Raw genomic sequence first — 19254 nt, 5'->3', positions numbered from 1 at the left:
CATTCTCACAGTTGAAACTTTATTCTTTCCCCCTTCCCTCCTTCCCACTGGATCTAGAAGCACACACAATCACCCACTTTTCTTCTTGGTCTTCTTTGTCTGTTAACTTCCTGCTCACTCCATCTTCTCCTAAATTGGCCTCCCAAGTCTGCCACACAATGATGGGGCTCACTTTTTAATTCCTTGTTGGGCCATAGTCTAGCAAAATGTTCAGAGAAACTTACATGTTAGACTAATTTATAAAAATAAATTTGCAGGTTATAAAGGTTTAAGTGATTTTCCCAAGCTTATATAGTTTAAAGTGACAGTGCTAGAATTTGAACTTTTGACAGGTCAAAAAAACTTTAAAATATATATTTTTTTATCCCAGGTATGTTCCACTTTGCCCAAGTCAGGGTATATTTGGCTATGCTGGGTCTTCATTGCTGAATGGGCTTTTCTCTCATTGCTGTGAGCAGGAGCTATTCTCTAGTTGTGGTGCACAGGCTTCTCATTGCCATGGTTTCTCTTGTGGACTATGTGCTCTAGGGCATACAGGCTTCAATAGTGGTGGTGCATGGGCTCATTAATTATGGTTCCTGAGTTCTGGAGCACAGGCTCATTAATTGTGGTGCACTGGCTTAGTTGTTCCATGGCATGTGGGATCTTCCCAGACTAGGTTTAAAACCTGTGTCTCCTACATTGGCAGACAGATTCTTTACCACTGAGCCACCAGGAAGCCCCTGGGCAAGTCTTATTTAGTGTGCAGTGAATAGATCTGAATAAAGCCTCACTGTAATTTTTTAGAATGTGTGTGTGTACTCACATGCAAAAACATCTTTGTCAAACAAATAAGAACTTAGTTCTTTAGTTTTATTTGAAATGCAATGATACTTCACTGCAATGAATACACTACACTACACTACAAAATAAAAATACTAGAATAAAACCAAAATGACATTCAAAAAGTCATTACAGCTTTCGCACCAAGGAAATTCTTTTGAAATTTCCAGTATAAAGTTGAATCTAATTCTATAAACCTATTTAGTTAAATAATCCTCAGCACTTTCTACTGAGAATTTGCTCTCCCTTCTGCCTTCCCAAAGGAAAGATTAGACTTGGTAAACTTAATTTTGATAATGTTTTTCTGAAGTTTTCCTAAATTCCCAGCCAGGAAGAGGACACATGTGTATAGAAGATAGGGTTGGGAGAGGTGGACAAATCACATGTTATTAAAAATCAGTGAGTGGAAAAACAAACAAAGAAACAAACACAAAAAGATCCTACAACAATGAGTGAGCATTCACTCCAGTGACAACAAAGAGATGAGCAGAGTAATACCTCAATTCCCCCAGGAAATACCATCCACCAAGGAGCCCCTTCAATATTAAAAGTCAAAGGCTTGATGTAGAATGACTGCTAAACCACCAGCACATCTTTGTAAATGAGACATCATGTGAGTGAGACTAGTCATACTCAGATTAAAGTTCTAAAGATATTTTATAGAAAATATCTGTGGGATGGACAAGGCTTGAAGCAATGGGACCATTTTGCAGAACATTTCAACATTCAGACGAGATAATTAGAGACTCAGCTTAGAAGCAGTATGAATAAATAGAATGGGGCAAATTTAAAAATATTTAGGAGACAAATTTGGTAAACACTATAATGATTCAGATGTGAATCTAAGACAGGAGTTGAAAAGTACATTTTTTTTTTTTACCTTGAGTCATTAGGTAGACAGTGGTGCAATAAACAATGGAAGAGGAACAACAGAATTTAGATAAAATAATTGAGTTCCATTTTGGACACGTTGAAGGTAAGGTGTAAGAGACATATTAGTGTTGACATCCGACAGGAATTTGGATATATGGGCCTGGTGCTCAAGAGAATATTTGGATAAGAGAAAAATTAGATTTTAGAATCAACTATATATAAATGGCATTTGAAAATATAAAAGATCATAAAATTCAAGGGAAAGGGTAGAGTAAAAACAGTGAGTCAAGAACAAAAACTTGAGGAACATCAACACCCAAGAAGAAAGTAGTGGAAGGCTATTTCCAAAGGAGAGCAATAACGAAGTGATGGAGGCATAGGAGGTAAGCTGTAAACATGTACTGTCATGAAGTCAAACAATAAAAAAATATTGAACTGTGCTCATGAATTAGAAGAATTAAAATTGTTAAAATGACTGTACTACCCAAGGTAACCTGCAGATTCAGTGCAGTCCCTATCCAAATACCAATTTTTCAAAGAATTAGAATAATTCTAAAATTTATATGGAAACAAAAACGACCCTGAATAGCCAAAATAATCTTGGAAAAGAATAATAAAGCTAGAAGTATCACACTCCTTATTCTAAACTATATCAAAAATCTACAGTAAGTAAACATTATGGCACAAGTACAAAGACAGACACAGAGGAGTGAAACAGAATAGAGAGCTCAGGAATTCAGAAATAAACCCATATGGGTCAATTAATCTATGACAAAAGAGGCAAGAATACACAATGGAAAAAGCCTGCCTTGTCAGTAAATGGATATATGGGCCTGGTGCTGTCAGTAAATGGATATATGGGCCTGGTGCTCAAGAGAAGATCTGGATAAGAGAAAAATTAGACTTTAGAATCAACCACATATAAATGACATTTGAAAGTATGAAAGATCATAAAATTCAAGGCAAAGGGTAGAGTGAAAGCAGTGAATCAAGAACAAAGACTTGAGGAACATCAACACTTAAGAAAGTAGTGGAAGAAGATTTGGAAGAAAATGGTATTAGGAGCACACATGCAAAAGAATAAAACTATACTGCTTTCTCACACCAAATATAAGAATAAATTCAAAATGGATTAAAGATTTAAATGCAACACCTGAAACCATAACTCCTAGAATAAAATATAGGCAATACACATTTCAACACTGGTCTTAATAATATTTCATTGGCTATGTCTCCTCAGGCAAGAGAAACAAAAACAAAAATAAACATGGGACTGCATCAAACTAAAAACTTTTGTGCAGTTAAGGAAACTATCAACGAAACAGAAAGGCAACTTACTTATATATGCAGACTACATATCTGAAAAGGGGTTAAGATCCAAACTATATGAAAAATACATACAACTTAATATAAAAAATACTCAATTAAAAAAATGGGAAGAGGACATAAATAGCCAGTTTTCCAAAGAAGACATACAGATGGCCACATATACATGAAAACATAATGAGTATCACTAATCATCAGGAAAATGCAAATCAAAACCACAGTGACATATTACCTCACATCTGTCAGAATGGCTATTATCAAAAAGAGGATAAATGTTAAGTGTCAGCAAGGATGTGGAGAAAAGGGAACCTCCATGAACTGATGGTGGGAATGTAAACTGGTACAGGTACTATGGAAAACAACATAGAGGTTTCTCAAAAAATTAAAAACAGAACTACCACTTGATCCAGCAATTCCACTTCTGAGTTTTTTCTGAAGAAATAAGAAACACTAATTCAAACAGGCATATGCACCCCTATGTTCACGGCCATATTATTTACAAGAGCCAAGATATAGAAGTAACATAAGAGTCCACCGGTAGGTAAATGGATAATGAAGATGTTGTATACACACAATGGAGTATTATTTAGCCATCAAATAATGAAATCTTGCCTTTTGCAACAATATGGATGGACCTAGCAGGTATGATGCTAAATGAAATAAGTCAGAGAGGGACAAACACTGTATGATTTCACTTAGATGTGGAATCTAAATAAATAAATAACAAACACAAATAAACAGTAGCAAAGTCACACGTACAGAGAACAAGCAGATGGTTGCCAAAGTGGAAGAAGGTAGGGGCAAGAGAGACATGGGGGAGAAAGCTTAAGAGGTGCAAATGTTAGTTACAAAAGTAACTAGACAAAGGTATGAAATGTAAAGTGTGGGGGTATAGTTAATAATTATGCAATATCTTTGTACAGTGACAGATGGTAATAAGACTTAACATGGTGATCACTTTGTAATATATTAAGATACTAAATTACTCACTAATACAACAATGTAAGTCAATTATACCTCTGCTCAGATGGTAAAATATCTGTCTGCAATGTGGGAGACCCAGATTTGATACCTGGGTTAGGAAGATCCCTTGGAGCAGGGAATGGCAACCCACTCCAGTATTCTTGCCTGGCGAATTCCATGAGCAGAGGAGTCTGGCAGGTTAGTCCACGGCGTCACAAAGAATCAGACACAACTGAGTGACTAATAGATGTTGAGAGAGGAATGACAAAGAAGTTTTCACAACATAAGAATTGAAAATGACTCTTATATTGGACAATTTGGCAATTAAGAAGTCTTTGGTAACCTTAAAAGAAAGAGATTTATTAGTGATATAGCAATGAGAAACTACAGTAGACTAAGGACTGAATTCAAGCTGACCCAAGATCCATATGCAGTATCAGTGATTTCAGAGGTGAGAGTTAAGGAAAATATGACAACAAAGAAGGGACATACCTGAAGATTTGAGGCAACTTTTTCAAGCATTTAATAACTTTTTCCCTTAGTAGTTACAATCTAAAAGCCTCTTCCAAGCTCCATTCACCAACTCTACAGCTATAGTGATCCTCTACACTGTGGTCATACCCCTTGGATATCAGGGCAGAATGAAAGGCTGAAGATCTCTGATGTATCAAGTTTTTAACTTCTTTTGGATCCTAGACTCCTTCAAAATACTGATATAATTACACACACAACATTAGATATGATTTCAGGAGGTTCAAGGACCCTATGAAACAGAATCTGTCTTCATACATTGTTAGGACACTCTTCTCTGGATAATGTTGTCCCAAGAGAAGGTAAATGATTGTAATAGTTATTATGGTACACTAGTATATGGTATAGCAGTATACTAGCACTAAGCATTTATATTTGATACATCAAATGTACAACATACTTTTTTGTTTTTTCTCCTATTTGATTCTCCCTAAACTCCACATTTTATAGATAAGGACAATGATGTTACTCATAGCTAGTGACAGATGCAGAATGTGATTCTAGGTACCCTGGCTTTGAATCTTCTACATACACACTTGGGAGCATATCACAGTATTTGGTAAATGCTATCAATATGTGAGTATTCATCACTGGAACTTACATCTGCGTAGCTTTTCCAATGACACCATAGACTTATGTGAAATGGTTGCCTTACACAGCTAGTGAGTGGCAGAGATCTCGCCTGGTGATGCTGTATCACATGACTCTTTTTCTTATTCCTGGCCCCAGCTGCTTGGAATAGAGCCCTGGATTACTGACCTTATCTTGGCTGTTTATTCAGTGTTCTGAGCATCAAGATGAGGCAATACAAACCCAAGCTCAGATCAACTCTATCTTTCCTCTGCCTTTTATTTCCTCACAGAGCCAGGGATTTAATTGAATAGCCTCCTGAAAATGCATTTCTTCTTTCTTCCTCTCATTGTTTTAATTTATTGCCAAAGTGACTCCTTGGAAGTTCCATATTTCCTCTTTCAAGGACACAGAAGAGGGCAGCATAGAATTTCTTCCTTTGTAAATAAGGCTGCTCCTCTTCATTGTTCCTTATGCTTCTTAAAGAGCCTCCATCCATCTATATTTAATTCTCATTGATTCTCGCTTAACTATCTTGTTCCTCCCATACTCTCGAAAGTCCTTTTCCTCTGTAGAAACTGAGTTAATGTCTACTTACTCTGATAGCATAGGTAAACAAACTGCAAGCATGTTTAGCATGAATGCTCAATTCTGCCCCTGCTCCCTGGATTAATCTCAATAGAAAAGTGGGGTGGGAGTAGAAGTAGGGAAGTGAGATTCCTGTTTATCAGGGATAAAGAGACTGGGATTCAAGAGACCCTGGCATAAACCTCAATTTCAGCTTGTCCTAGTGGTGTAAACTTGAATGGATCATGGTTCCTTTCTGGGCTCAGGTTCCTTGTCTGAAAAACAAAGTGGTCTGTACTAGGTGACCCCCAAAGTCCCTTTACATTTCCTTTCATAAATTACATTTTATGGTGTTTATATATCCATTGCATAATATTAGTACAATGTAAAATTATAGTCATGGTCAAGATGGTGTAGTAGATGGATGTGTACTCATCTTCTCCTCTGAGAACACCAAAATGGCAACTTGCTATTGAACAACCATCAACAGGAGGATGTTGGAAGCTACTGAAAAAAGATATCCCACATTCAAGGCCACAACGAGATGGTAGGAGGGGCAAAATTACCTTAAAATCAAATCCAATACCTGAAGAATAGGCAACCCACAAACTGTAGAACAATAATACCAAAGAAGTTCTCGGACTACTGCAAAAGTTCTTGGCCCCACATCAGATTTCTCAACTTAGGGGTTAGGCAAAGGGAAGGAAATGCCCAGGGAATCTGACTTTGAAGGATGACAGGATTTGATTATAGAACCCCCAGAGGACTAGGGGAAACAGAGACTCTTAGAGGGCACAAACAAAATCTTGTGCACATCAGGACCCAGCGTTGTGTAATTCAATGACACTACGAGCCATGTTGCACAGGGCCACCCGAGATGGACAGGTCATGGTGGAGAGTCCTGACAGAATGTGGTCCACTGGAGAAGGGAATGGAAAACCACTTCAGTGTCCTTACCTCAAGAACCCCATGAACAGTATGAAAAGGCAAAAAGATAGGACACCAGAAGATAAGCCTCCCATGTTGGTAGGTGCCCAATATGCTACCAAGAAAGAGTAGAGAAATAGCTCTAGGAAGAATGAAGAGGCTGAGCCAAGGCAGAGATCATGCTTAGTTGAGGATGTACCTGGTGGTAAAAGTAAAGTCGAATGCTGTAAAGAACAATGTTGCATAGGAACCTGAAATATTAGGTCCATGAATCAAGGTAAATTAGACATGGTCAAACAGGAGATGGCAAGAGTGAACATCAACATTTTAGGAATTAGTGAACTAAAATGGATGAGAAAGGGCAAATTTAATTCAGATGACCATAATATCTACTACTGTGAGCAAAAACCGCTTCAAAGAAATGTAACACACCTTATTGTCAACAAAAAAGTCCAAAATGTAGTAGATGGAATCTCAAAAACCACATAATGATCTCAGTTTGCTTCCAAGGCAAACCATTCAAAATCACAATAGTCCAAGTCTATGCCTCAACTATTAATGCCAAAGAAGCTGAAGCTGATCCATGCTATGAAGACCTACAAGGCCTTCTAGAACTAAGACTCCCTCAAAAAAAGTGCTTTCCATCATAGGGTGACTGGAATCAAGAGATACCTGGAGTAACAAGCAAGTTTGGTCTTATAGTACAAAATGAAGCAGGGCAAAGGCTAACAGTTTTGCCAAGAGAATGCACTGGTCATAGTAAACACTTTCTTCCAACAAAACAAGAGACAACTCTACACATGGACACTACCAGATGGTAAGTGCCAAAATCATATCGATTATATTTTTTGCAGCTGAAGGTGGAGAAGCCCTATACAGTCAGTAAAACAAGAAGTAGAGCTGATAGTAGCTCAGATCACGAGATTCCTATTGGAAAATTTAGGCTTCAGTTGAAGAAAGGAGAAGAAAGCACTAGGCCATTCAGGTATGACCTAAATAAAATCCCTTATGATTAGACAATGGAGGTGAGAAATAGATTCAAGGGATTAGAGCTGATAGAGTACCTGAAGTACTATAGACAAAAGTTTATAAAATTGTACAGGAGGCAGTACCAAAACCACCACCTCCTCCCCTCCAAAATGCAAGAAGGTGAAGTGGTGGACTGACGAGGCCTTACAAATAGCTGAGAAAAGAAGAGAGGTGATAGGCGAAGGAGAAAGGGAAAGATATGCCCAACTGAATGCAGAGTTCCAGAAAACAACAAGGAGAGATATGAAAGCTTGCTTAGGAAAACAGTTGAAAGAAATAGAGGAAAACAATAGAATTGGAAAGACTAAAGATCTCTTCAAGAAAATTAGATATCAAGGGAACATTTCATGCAAAGATGAGCCAATAAAGGACAGAAATGGCAAAGACCTAACAGGAGCAGAAGAGATTAAGAAGAGGTGGCAAGAATACACAGAAATACTATACAAAAAAGGTCTTACTGACCCAGATAACTATGATGGTGTGGTCACTCACCTAGAGCCAGACATCCCACAGTGTGAAGTCAAGAGGGCTTTAGGAAGCATTACTATGAACAAATCTAGAGCAGGTGATGGAGTTCCAGTTGAGCTATTTCAAATAATAAAAGATGATGCTGGAAAACCTCTGACCACTGGAATGGCCCTGTGAGAATGAGAGGCCCTAGCAATGAAAGGTCTATTACAATTACTATTACTATCATTGTTATTATTATGATGATTATTTTCTCCATTGCCTACTTTTGTTAACTCTTTTCTCTCCATGTCTTTTTCTCTCTACTATAAAGGCTTTGACCCTTCCCAACACAGCTCCTTCCCCATCCAACACTTCTTTATATATATTATTCTGCTGTATTAATAGAAACTATGTCTAGAATGAATAAAATGAAGGTTCTGCTCAACCATCCCACAACCAAGTAGGCTTTAGGCATCCACATCTGGGTCCCACACTCCAAGCGTGCCAATGCCAAAAAATCCAATAGAGATGACCAGGATGGGGATGTGATTGGAGGACAAAGCATTCTGGAAACAGTATAAAGAATTAGAAAAAAAAAAAAAGTCCCAAAAGGAGAACTGGGGTCAGTGGGTGTGAACATTTTACAAATAACATTTTGAGTATTAGACTTTGGCTAGAAAGGAAAGGGAATAAACAGTAGCCAGGAGGATGGAATGGGCTCCTGCAAACAAAGGTATTTGATAGGTTATTTCCCCTTTTCCTCTTCAGTCCATGGAGAACTGTTCACCCAAAGATTAATGCACTATTTCAAGTAAAAAAGAAAATTCTGGCATGGTTTCTGCAGGTATTATTATCCAAGAAGGCCCAATCCAGCAAAAATGACTAGGAACAGTCTCAGGAAGCTCTCAGTAGGGAAAGCTAATATGTTTGTCAATGGGGCCATTCTAGCCAAACGCAGCTAGACTGTGGCCTATGAGTGGCAATATCAAAAATTTCTCAGTCCTTGCTGTTTAATCAATTGATTTAGAAATTTGATTGACATGACAAAAAATAAAAACAACAGGATGATGATCCTTTTAGAGAGATCAAAAGCCCGGATGGCACTCCATTAAGTTCATTCTCCTATCCCAAAGCAGAGCTAGAAGTCACACAAAAGAAGCCTCTTGACACATATACTCATTCTTCACTGAGTCTCTTCTTGTGCTTCCCTATTCTTGACTCTCTTGGCCATTGACTTTGCCACTTATTCACTCAATGTTTTCTTTCACTGTGTATTACCCCTTCCTAAACAACTTCTGCTTCTCATTCTACTACTCTATAATTAGTGATAATAACAGCTATAATTTTTAGATCATGTAGTTTGCTCCATGGCTTCTTCTCAGTGAATATTATACATACATGTATATATATATATATATATATATATATATATATACACACATATACATACATATATACATATATGTATACACACACATATATTTGGGAAGCCCATATGTGCTTCCCAAGTAGTCTAGTGGTAAAGAATCTGACTGCCAATGCAGAAGACATAAAAGGTGCAGTTTTGATCCCTGAGTCAGGAAGATCCACTTGAGGATGGCAACCCACTCCAGTATTCTTGCCTGGAGAGTCCCATGGACAGAGGAGCCTTACATGCTACAGTCCATAGGGTTGCAAAGAGTCAGACATGACTGAAGTGACTTAGCACATGAGTGTGTGTGTGTGTGTGTGTGTGAATGTGTATATATATAATAATTACAATAATATTACTGTTTATATATATAATTATATATATGTGCATATGTGTGTCTGTAATTCAAAGACTATCTTTTTTGCCTACGAATTGACTCTGGTGCTAATTCTTTTGAAGATGAGGAAACTGGGGCTAGTATAGATTGGGTAGCTTGCCCTGAATCACACAGGTAGAAAGTGGTAAAGCCAAGTTTCAAAATGATCATCGTTCTGACTTTAAAAGCCCAGACTTTTCCTCCTGGTCTATAATGTTTAACTAATTATTTATTTCTTGTCAGTAATAATTCTGATGATTTTGATTCTCCTTAGGGTACCTTGGTTGACCCCTAAAATCCCATTAGCCATGCTCCCCCATTATCTCTCTGCCCACATCTTCTCTAGCCTTGTAAGCCACTCTTGCATAATAGAAATCAAAGAGCTAGAAATTAGAGGAATTCAAGATAAATTTTGTAGGGCAAGCTGTCCCAAGGCCACGTGATGCTTATTTTGGAGAAGATTCATTCTTGGGTATTGCCTAACATAGGGGTGGGATCCAAGAGTTTGCTGTCACCCCTGAAGATCTTTCTCTTCTCATCTTACCACAGTGTATATTTCTCACAGGGCTGCTGGTTTTATGAGTAATGAGCAGATTTACTTAAGCTATAAAAATAAAGTTAGTTCAAGTTATTATTCCAAAGAAACCTGGAACAGGGTCATGCCTGATTTGGTTTCCAAGGAGAAAAATGTATTCGTGATATGTCAGAATTCAGCTCCTGGTGGACCCACACATATGTGCAGACACACACATTCACAAATACACACATATACCTCCTAAACCTGAAGCAATTTTCCAAGAAAAACAGATAAAGAGGATCTTCATTACCAGAAGCAGGGAGTGAGTCAGTGTTGGGTGGAATAACTAAGCAGACAGTCTTAGTAGGAGGAGTGCCAGGGCATGTGAAGAACAAGCAGCAAGCTCAGCCATGGGGACCTTGGAAAGTTGCCTGGGACGTTGGAAACCATTTTAACCAACACATATATTCCAGTAATTTAAAGTGTTCATTAGTTTAATATTTTGAAAGAACTCAAACAAAAAATTATAAAATTAACTTTAGGTATTATGACCTCATTAAGAAATAAAACATATATCATCTCAATCTTATATCAGGTAAATAAGTTTGACATGAAACTTAGATCATGTTTTTAAGTCAAAGAGCACAGGAACAATACAGATGAAATAGAAACTTTCTATTGTCCAGATTTAGTTCCTTCATGAAAAATGTTTTATTTAATGGAAATATTTCCATTTCCAATTCTAGTCACTCTCTCCTGAACCTCTATCAATGTCAAGTTTACAACAAAAGCCCCAGGTGTGGGTACCGAAGTCCAGCAAGGGGGTGGGTGATAATGGACAGGATCTTCTCTCTCCCTTATTCTTACCACTCCATTACATTTATATAACAAAAGATATGTAGCAATGGAAGTATAAATAAAGACTATTGCTTTAAAGGGACAACAAAGCCTCACCTAGTCTGTGTGTGTTAAGTCACTTCACTTGTGTCGGATTCTGTGTGACCCTATGGACTATAGCCCACCACGCTCCTATGTCCGTGAGATCCTCCAGGCAAGAATACTTGGGAGTGGGTTGCCATGCCCTTCTCCAGGGGATTTTCCTGACCCAGGGATCAAACCCACGTCTCTTCCATCTCCTGCACTGGCAGGCAGGTTCTTTACCACTAGTGCCACCTGGGGTGCCTTTGTCTATTAATGAGTAATTTGCAGAGGTAAGACTACCAAGGGGCTTCCCTGGTGGCTCAGCAGTGAAATGTTCCATTTGCAGTGAACATTTGCCTGAAATGTTCCCTTGATATCTCTAATTTTCTTGACGAGATCTCTAGTCTTTCCAATTCTATTGTTTTCCTCTATTTCATGTTTCATGCAAACGTTCATGCCAGTGCAGGAGATGTGTGCTCAATCCCTGGATCAGGAAGATCCCTTGGAGGAGGAAATGGCAAATCACTCCATGGACAAGGGACATATAAGTCCTATGGACAGAGGAGACTGGTGGGTACAGTCCACAGGGGTCACAAAAGAGTTGGACACCTTAGCGACTAAACAACAAGGCTACTGCAAGGACGGCATAATCAGGGAAGGGCAGGTTACCCAGTGAGAACAAGTTAGAGATGAAACAGAAGTAGTCAGCTGGGAACAGCTGATCAAGACTTAGTCATATCTAAAAATAGGAAATTTAATCCTGCAGGTGAGGAAATCTGACTGGATTTTCAGAAAAGGATCAACATGACATGATTTGTATTTTGGAAAATTCATACTAACAGTAGCTGGAGAACAGAGTTAAAGGGAGAAATTGAAAGCAGGAGAACTAATCAGAAGGCTGTTGCAATGATCCATTTAGGAGGATAAACTTCATGAGAATACTTGGTACACCCAGTGTATGGCTGCTGTATGTATTCTCAGGACCTAAAAAAGCAAAATGGTTTTTGCTGAAGACGATAGCTGCTTACAAATAGCTGTGAAAAGAAGAGAAGAGAAAAGAAAAGGAGAAAAGGAAAGATACACCCATATGAATGCAGAGTTCCAAAGAATAGCAAGGAGAGAAAAGAAAGACTTCTTCAGTGATCAGTGCAAAGAAATAGAGGAAAAAATAGAATTGGAAAGACTAGAGGTCTCTTCAAGAAAATTAGAGATACCAAGGGAATATTTGATTCAAAGATGGGCTCAATAAAGGACAGAAATGGTATGGATCTAACAGAAGCAGAAGATATTAAGCAGAGGTGGCAAGAATACACAGAAGATCTGTACAAAAAAAGATCTTCATGACCAAGATAATCACGATGGTGTGATCACTCACCTAGAGCCAGACATCCTGGAATGTGAAGTCAAGTGGGCCTTAGAAAGCATCAGTATGAACAAAGCTAGTGGAGGTGATGGAATTCCAGTCGAGCTATTTCAAATCCTAAAATATGATGCTATGAAAGTGGCGCACTCTATATGGCAGCAAATTTGGAAAACTCAGCAGTGGCTGGAAAGGGTCAGTTTTCATTCCAGTCCCAAAGAAAGGCAATGCCAAAGGATGCTCAAACTACTGCACAATTGCACTCATCTCACACGGTAGTAAAGTAATGCTCAAAATTCTCCAAGCCAGGCTTCAGCAATACATAAACTGTGAACTTCCAGATGTTCAAGGTGGTTTTAGAAAAGGTAGAGGAACCAGAGATCAAATTGCCAATATTTGCTAGATCATCTAAAAAGCAAAAGAGTTCCAGAAAAACATCTATTTCTGCTTTATTGACTATGCCAAAGCCTTTGACTATGTGGATCACAATAAACTGTGGAAAATTCTGAAAGAGATGGGAATACCAGACCACCTGACCTGCCTCTTGAGAAACCTGTATGCAGGTCAATAAGCAACAGTTAGAACTAGACGTGGAACATCAGACAGGTTCCAAATAGGAAAAGGAGTACGTCAAGGCTGTATATTATCACCCTGCTTATTTAACTCGTATGCAGAGTACATCATGAGAAATGCTGGGCTGGATGAAGCACAGGCTGGAATCAAGATTGCCGGGAGAAATATCAATAACTTCAGATATGCAGACGACACCACTCTTATGGCAGAAAGTGAAGAAGAACTAAACAGCCCCTTGATAAAAGTAAAAGAGGAGAGTGAAAATGTTGGCTTAAAGCTCAATATTCAGAAAACAAAGATCATGGCATCTGGTCCCATCACTTCCTGGCAAATAGATGGGGAAACAGTGGAAACAGTGGCTGACTATATTTTGGAGGGCTCCAAAATCACTGCAGATGGTGATTGCAGCCATGAAATTAAAAGACATTTATTCCTTGGAAGGAAAGTTATGACCAACCTAGACAGCATATTTAAAAGCAGAGACATTACTTTGTCAATAAAGGTCTGTCTAATCAAGGTTATAGTTTTTCCAGTAGTCATGTATGGATGTGAGATCTGGACTATAAAGTAAGCTGAGGACCAAAGAATTGATGCTTTTGAACTGTGGTGTTGGAGAAGACTCTTGAGAGTCCCTTGGACTGCAACGAGAATCAACCAGTTCATCATGAAGGAGATCAGCCCTGGGTGTTCATTGGAAGGATTGATGTTGATGCTGAAACTCCAATCCTTTGGCCACCTGATGCAAAGAGCTGACTCATTTGAAAAGACCCTGATGCTGGGAAAGATTGAGGGCAGGAGGAGAAGGGGATGACAGAGGATGAGGTGGTTGGATGGCATCACCGACTCAATGGACATGAGTTTGGGTAGACTCTGGAAGTTGGAAATGGATAGGGAGGCCTGGTATGCTGCAGTCCTTGGGTTCTCAAAGAGTCAGACACGACTGAGCTGAACTGAAAACATAGGATGTGCTCAATAAATAATTCGTAAGCAAAAAGTGACCTCCATTTATATCCAGGATGGAAGTGAAGGAAACAAATTGAGCAGGCGCCCAAATGTCTGGCAATGAGACCACATTCATCCTTAGGTTTCAAGATACCTTTTTTATCCAGATCATTATTCAGTCTGTGCTGGCCAGGTGTCTAGACTAAGCTACTTTTTATTGTGTATTTATCTTGTCTAGACCCCTATGCTTAACATTACTGTGCACACATGATCTCATTTAATCTCTTTTTTAAAAAAGACTCTAGGAATTAGGTATTATTATTTCCTGACACTGGGAAAGATTGAAGGCAGGAGAAGAAGGGGATGGCAGGGGATGAGATGGCTGGATGGCATCACTGACTCAATGGATATGAGTTTGAATAAACTCTGGGAGTTGGTGATGGACAGGGAAGCCTGGCATGCTGTGGTCCATGGGGTCATGAAGAGTCGGGACATGACTGAGCGACTGAACTGAACTGAAATGATTCCCAATTTATATGCAGAGAAAGTGAGTATCTGCTACAGGTCATGAAGCTACTAAGTTACATCAGGATTTGATCACAAAACTGACTCTGAAGCCTGAAATTATTTCACTATACTGAGAAGAGCATGTGTAGCTTGTTTTGCTAAACAGGGGATTTTATGTATCCCATTTCCATACACTTTGCAAGAGGCTTTTACCTCACAACCTCAACAAACAATAGCAGCACATTTCAGAAATTTGTGCAAATGCATTTTTAATAAACTGCCTCAAATTTTTCTGTATGTCTTAATAAGCTTTTGTATCCTCAGGAGGCCTTATTAGATAAAGATAAGATATTTTAGAATATCCCCTATCTCTAACTACTCTAAGATGCACTAATTATTTTAAAATTTTCCTGAAAATCTCAGGCAAAAGTCTTATTATTCATGCTGGCTTAATGAATATAAATGCTACCCCTTCCCTTATGAAATAGCTTTGGAGGAACTTACACAAGTACTTAAGATGAGGTGGACCAAGAAAATTCTTTAAATACATAACAGACTCTAGTTAGCCCTGCCACAAGTCCTATCTGGTTATAATTCTACCCTTTGCTTTGTCTTTGTCTTGCTGAAGTTATTGAAAATGTATTGCTTTTCTATTCTGGAAATGCTATTTTACACTGCTTTGTTTCAACTAGGGCTGTGGAAATAGCAACATAATATTCTTTCCCTCCCATCTAGCTATTGCTCTTTCCTCCTTAGAAAATGAATTTTCCACCTATCATTTCAAAGTACCCTGCCAAATGGTGTCCAGCTTGTGGCCCAAGTACATCCCCAGAACACAGGAAAGATGTCTCTCAGGAACAAAAAAAGCAACATTTCATCGAATCCATGTAATTGCTTTTAAAATGACTATTGTTTTTATTAGCAGTCTTTTCATTGCTGTCATAGGATGACCCTACTCTGTCTGAGATGTCTCTCTTATTTTCCACTTGCGTGTTGAGAATATTTCAGTTATAGAAATATGCAGTTGAGCTAAACAAAGATAGTTCTTATTCACCCACAGTCAACTCACCATTTCAAAATTTGATGGAAAAGAGAAAGAATAGACTAAAATTTACTTTTATTCAAAGCTATATGAAATAAATGGCTTCCCTGGTGGCTTGGATGGCAAAGAGTCTGCCTTCAGTGAAGGAGACTCAGGTTCAATCCCTGGGTCAAGAAGATCTCCTGGAGAAGGGAATGGAAACCCACTTCAGTATTCTTGGCTGGAGAATTCTGTGGACAGGAAACTGGTGGGGCTATATAGTCCAGGGGGTCATAAAAAGTCAGACAAGACTGAGTGACTAACATACACACACACACATATATGAAATAAAAAGGTTGTGAGGGAACTTAAGTCAACTGATTGTATCTACAGGGGCACAGAACTCTGTGCTTATTTTATCTGTAAAATAGAGATAATAATGATAATATTATAGAGTTTTATGAAAATGAAATGCTGTATGTGAAAATGCTTTGCACACTTTTATTAACCAGAAAAAAATAAACAGACAATAGAAATAGTAGTAGTTGTTTTATTGCTGTTGCTATCTCAAGGAAAATATTAAACCTTCAGTCTTTGCCATTTACTGATCATACATAACACAGTCTCCCATGGATGAAGCTGTTAGTGTAGTGAGGAAGATAGGTAAAGAGTTAACTACTTTGTAATCTAATAACTCTTACAATAGAATTCTTTCTAGAGTACAAGAAAAACATCTACTTCTGCTTTATTGACTATGCCAAAGCCTTTGACTGTGTGGATCACAACAAACTGTGGGACATTCTTAAAGAGATGGGAATATCAGATCACTTTACCTGCTTCCTGAGAAATCTGAATGCAAGTCAAGAAGCAACAGTTAGAAGTGGACATGGACAACAGACTGGTTCCAAATTAGGAAAGGAGTATATCAAGGCTGTATATTGTCACCCTGCTAATTAACTTCTATGCAGAATACATCATGCAAAATGCTAGACTGGATGAAGCACAAGCTGGAATCAAGATTGCTGGGAGAAATATCAATAACCTCAGATACGCAGATTACACTACCCTTATGGCAGAAAGTGAAGAAGAACTAAGAGACTCTTGATGAAGGTGAAAGAGGAAAGTGAAAAAGTTGGCTTAAAGCTTAACATTCAGAAAACTAAGATCATGGCATCTGGTCCCATCACCTCAAGGCAAATAGATGGGTAACAATGAAAAAAAAAGTGACAGCCTTTATTTTCCTGGGCTCCAAAATCTCTGCAGATGGTGACTGCAGCCATGAAATTAAAAGACGCTTTCTCCTTGGAAAAAAAGTTTTGACCAACCTAGACAGCATATTAAAAAGCAGAGACATTACTTTGCCAACAAAGGTCCATCTAGTCAAAGCTATGGTTTTTCCAGTAGTCGTGTATGGATGTGAGAGTTTCATAAAGAAAGCTGAGCACCAGAGAACTAATGCTTTTGAACTGTGGTGTTGGAGAAGACTCTTGAGAGTCTGTTGGACTGCAGGGAGATCAAACTAGTCAATCCTAAAGGAAATCCATCCTGAATATTCACTGGAAAGACTGATGCTGAAGCTGAAGCTCCAACACTTTGGCCACCTGATGTGAAGAACTGACTCATGGCAAAAAGACCCTGACGCTGGAAAAGATTAAAGGTAGGAGGAGAAGAGGACGACAGAGGATGAGATGGTTGGATGGCATCATCAACTCAATGGACATGAGTCTGAGCAAGTCTCGGGAGTTTGTGATGGACAGGGAATCCTTGTGCGCTACAGTTCACGTGGTCACAAAGAGTTGGACACGACTGAGTGGCCGAACTGAACTGAAATGAAGATAAGGAGAACAAACCCTCTTTATAGGAACGTGTTAGTTCAGAGATGGTCCAGATCAGATGGTTAGTTCAGATCAAGACCATTTATCTTTGTTTTTTGCCACAGGCTGACTCCCTGAGGTAGCAATTATGTTGCTTAATTTGGCCCTGGAGGAAGTCCTATATGAGAAATTTCCCTCAGGTGAAAAAACAACAACAACAACAAACAAACAGAAAACAAAACTTACTCCCCGAGGAATTAGTATGCTTCTTTCTGACAATAAGGGACATCATTCTTTTCTGACAATAAGAACTATGTAGCGTACAATGTTGCCTTTGGTTCTTGGTGACTTGGAAACTTATAAGAGATTTTTCTATTAATTCGTGGCAACTCGGTTACAATTAATAAGGTGAATATTTTTCCTTTCTTTCTTTACGTTCTAATAGGGCTCCATTTTTTTTTAAAACAGGGGATAACAAAAGCAGTTAACTTTAATAATTATTCTATCATTTTATAAAATTAAGGATACAGTCTCATTTTTTCCCACATCCTAAGTTTATTATTTTTGTGTGAAATGTCATTTATTCTTTCAACACTTAGAATATACTACACTTTACCTATATTGAACATTGTCCCTTAGTAATGAGGGAAGATGTAAACATATAAAGTACAATGTGGCAATTAGTATTACCATATATAATACTACTAGTGTTACACTATGATAATTACTACAATTATTTATAAGCTGTACAAAATATGCATCAAATATGTCCCTTTATTTTCACATGCACTGTGGGTTTGCTTCCTTGATGGGCAGCAAAATGCTGATGCCTGATTAATATGACGTTCTGAAATGTATCTCAGAAACTTAAGTACCTTGAAGCTTTGAGGGAATTAAGAGGTTTTACATCTGGACACATCAGTGTACACACTTCCTTAGAAAGGGCTCTCTGTCTTCTGTAATTCACAGGGATCTCTCTAACTCTGTATTCTGAGGTTTTCTGTTCAGATTAGACATAGAAGCCTGCCTGATCACATCTGGCACAGTGAGCAGCCACAGGAGATAGGTTCTCAACCTGAATGTGAGCCTCAGGAGCTTGGGTTTCATTTACTTTGTATTTTCATTTACTTTGTACATTAAGCACCTTTAATCAAGCTTCTAAGTTCAACTCAGTTTAATAACCATGTATTAACCTTCTATTTTTTCCTCCTGGAAGCAGAGCAAGCAATAAGACCCCCAATTCAGAGTTTAAGATTAGCTGAGGAGTGCTCACTCTGTTGTGTCTGACTCTTTGCGACCCCATGGACTGCAGCCCACCAGGCTCCTCTGTCCATGGAATTTTTCTGGTAAGAATACTGGAGCAGGTAGCCATTTCCCCTTCCAAAGGATCTCCCTGACCCAGGGATTGAACCCATATCTCCAGCATCTTCTGTTGGCTGGTGGATTCTTTACTACTGAGCCATCTAGGAAACCCTTAGCTGGGAAGACAGACACATATACACATTTAGCACAGTGTGTGAAATTACAATTATAGGGGTGTGTCCAGAGTGTTTGGCCCACGGCAGGGCTCATAACTTGTCTGGGGAAGAACTCAGTGATGATGGCCAGTGGAGAATGAGAAGAGACAAAGAACAGGAGGGAAAGAGGTTGTGAAATCACCCACTTACCTACTTACCATCCAATGCACAATGCCAAGATGGGGTCAGGCTGAGTGAAGCAGAATTTGTCCCAGGGACCCACTGAGGTAAGCAAGT

At 38.6% G+C, this 19254-nt stretch overlaps 1 protein-coding gene across 1 annotated transcript in view; it reads right to left on the bottom strand.

The window, feature by feature from the left end:
* LOC120856591 (cytosolic carboxypeptidase 6-like) overlaps positions 1-19254 on the bottom strand; it is a 670594-nt gene that overhangs the window by 162947 nt on the left and 488393 nt on the right. The window lies entirely within an intron of this gene.

The sequence above is a fragment of the Oryx dammah genome, unplaced genomic scaffold (genome assembly GCF_014754425.2).
Source record: "Oryx dammah isolate SB20612 unplaced genomic scaffold, SCBI_Odam_1.1 HiC_scaffold_28, whole genome shotgun sequence".
NCBI lineage: Eukaryota > Metazoa > Chordata > Mammalia > Artiodactyla > Bovidae > Oryx > Oryx dammah.
This window is presented reverse-complemented; position numbering and strand designations above follow the sequence as displayed.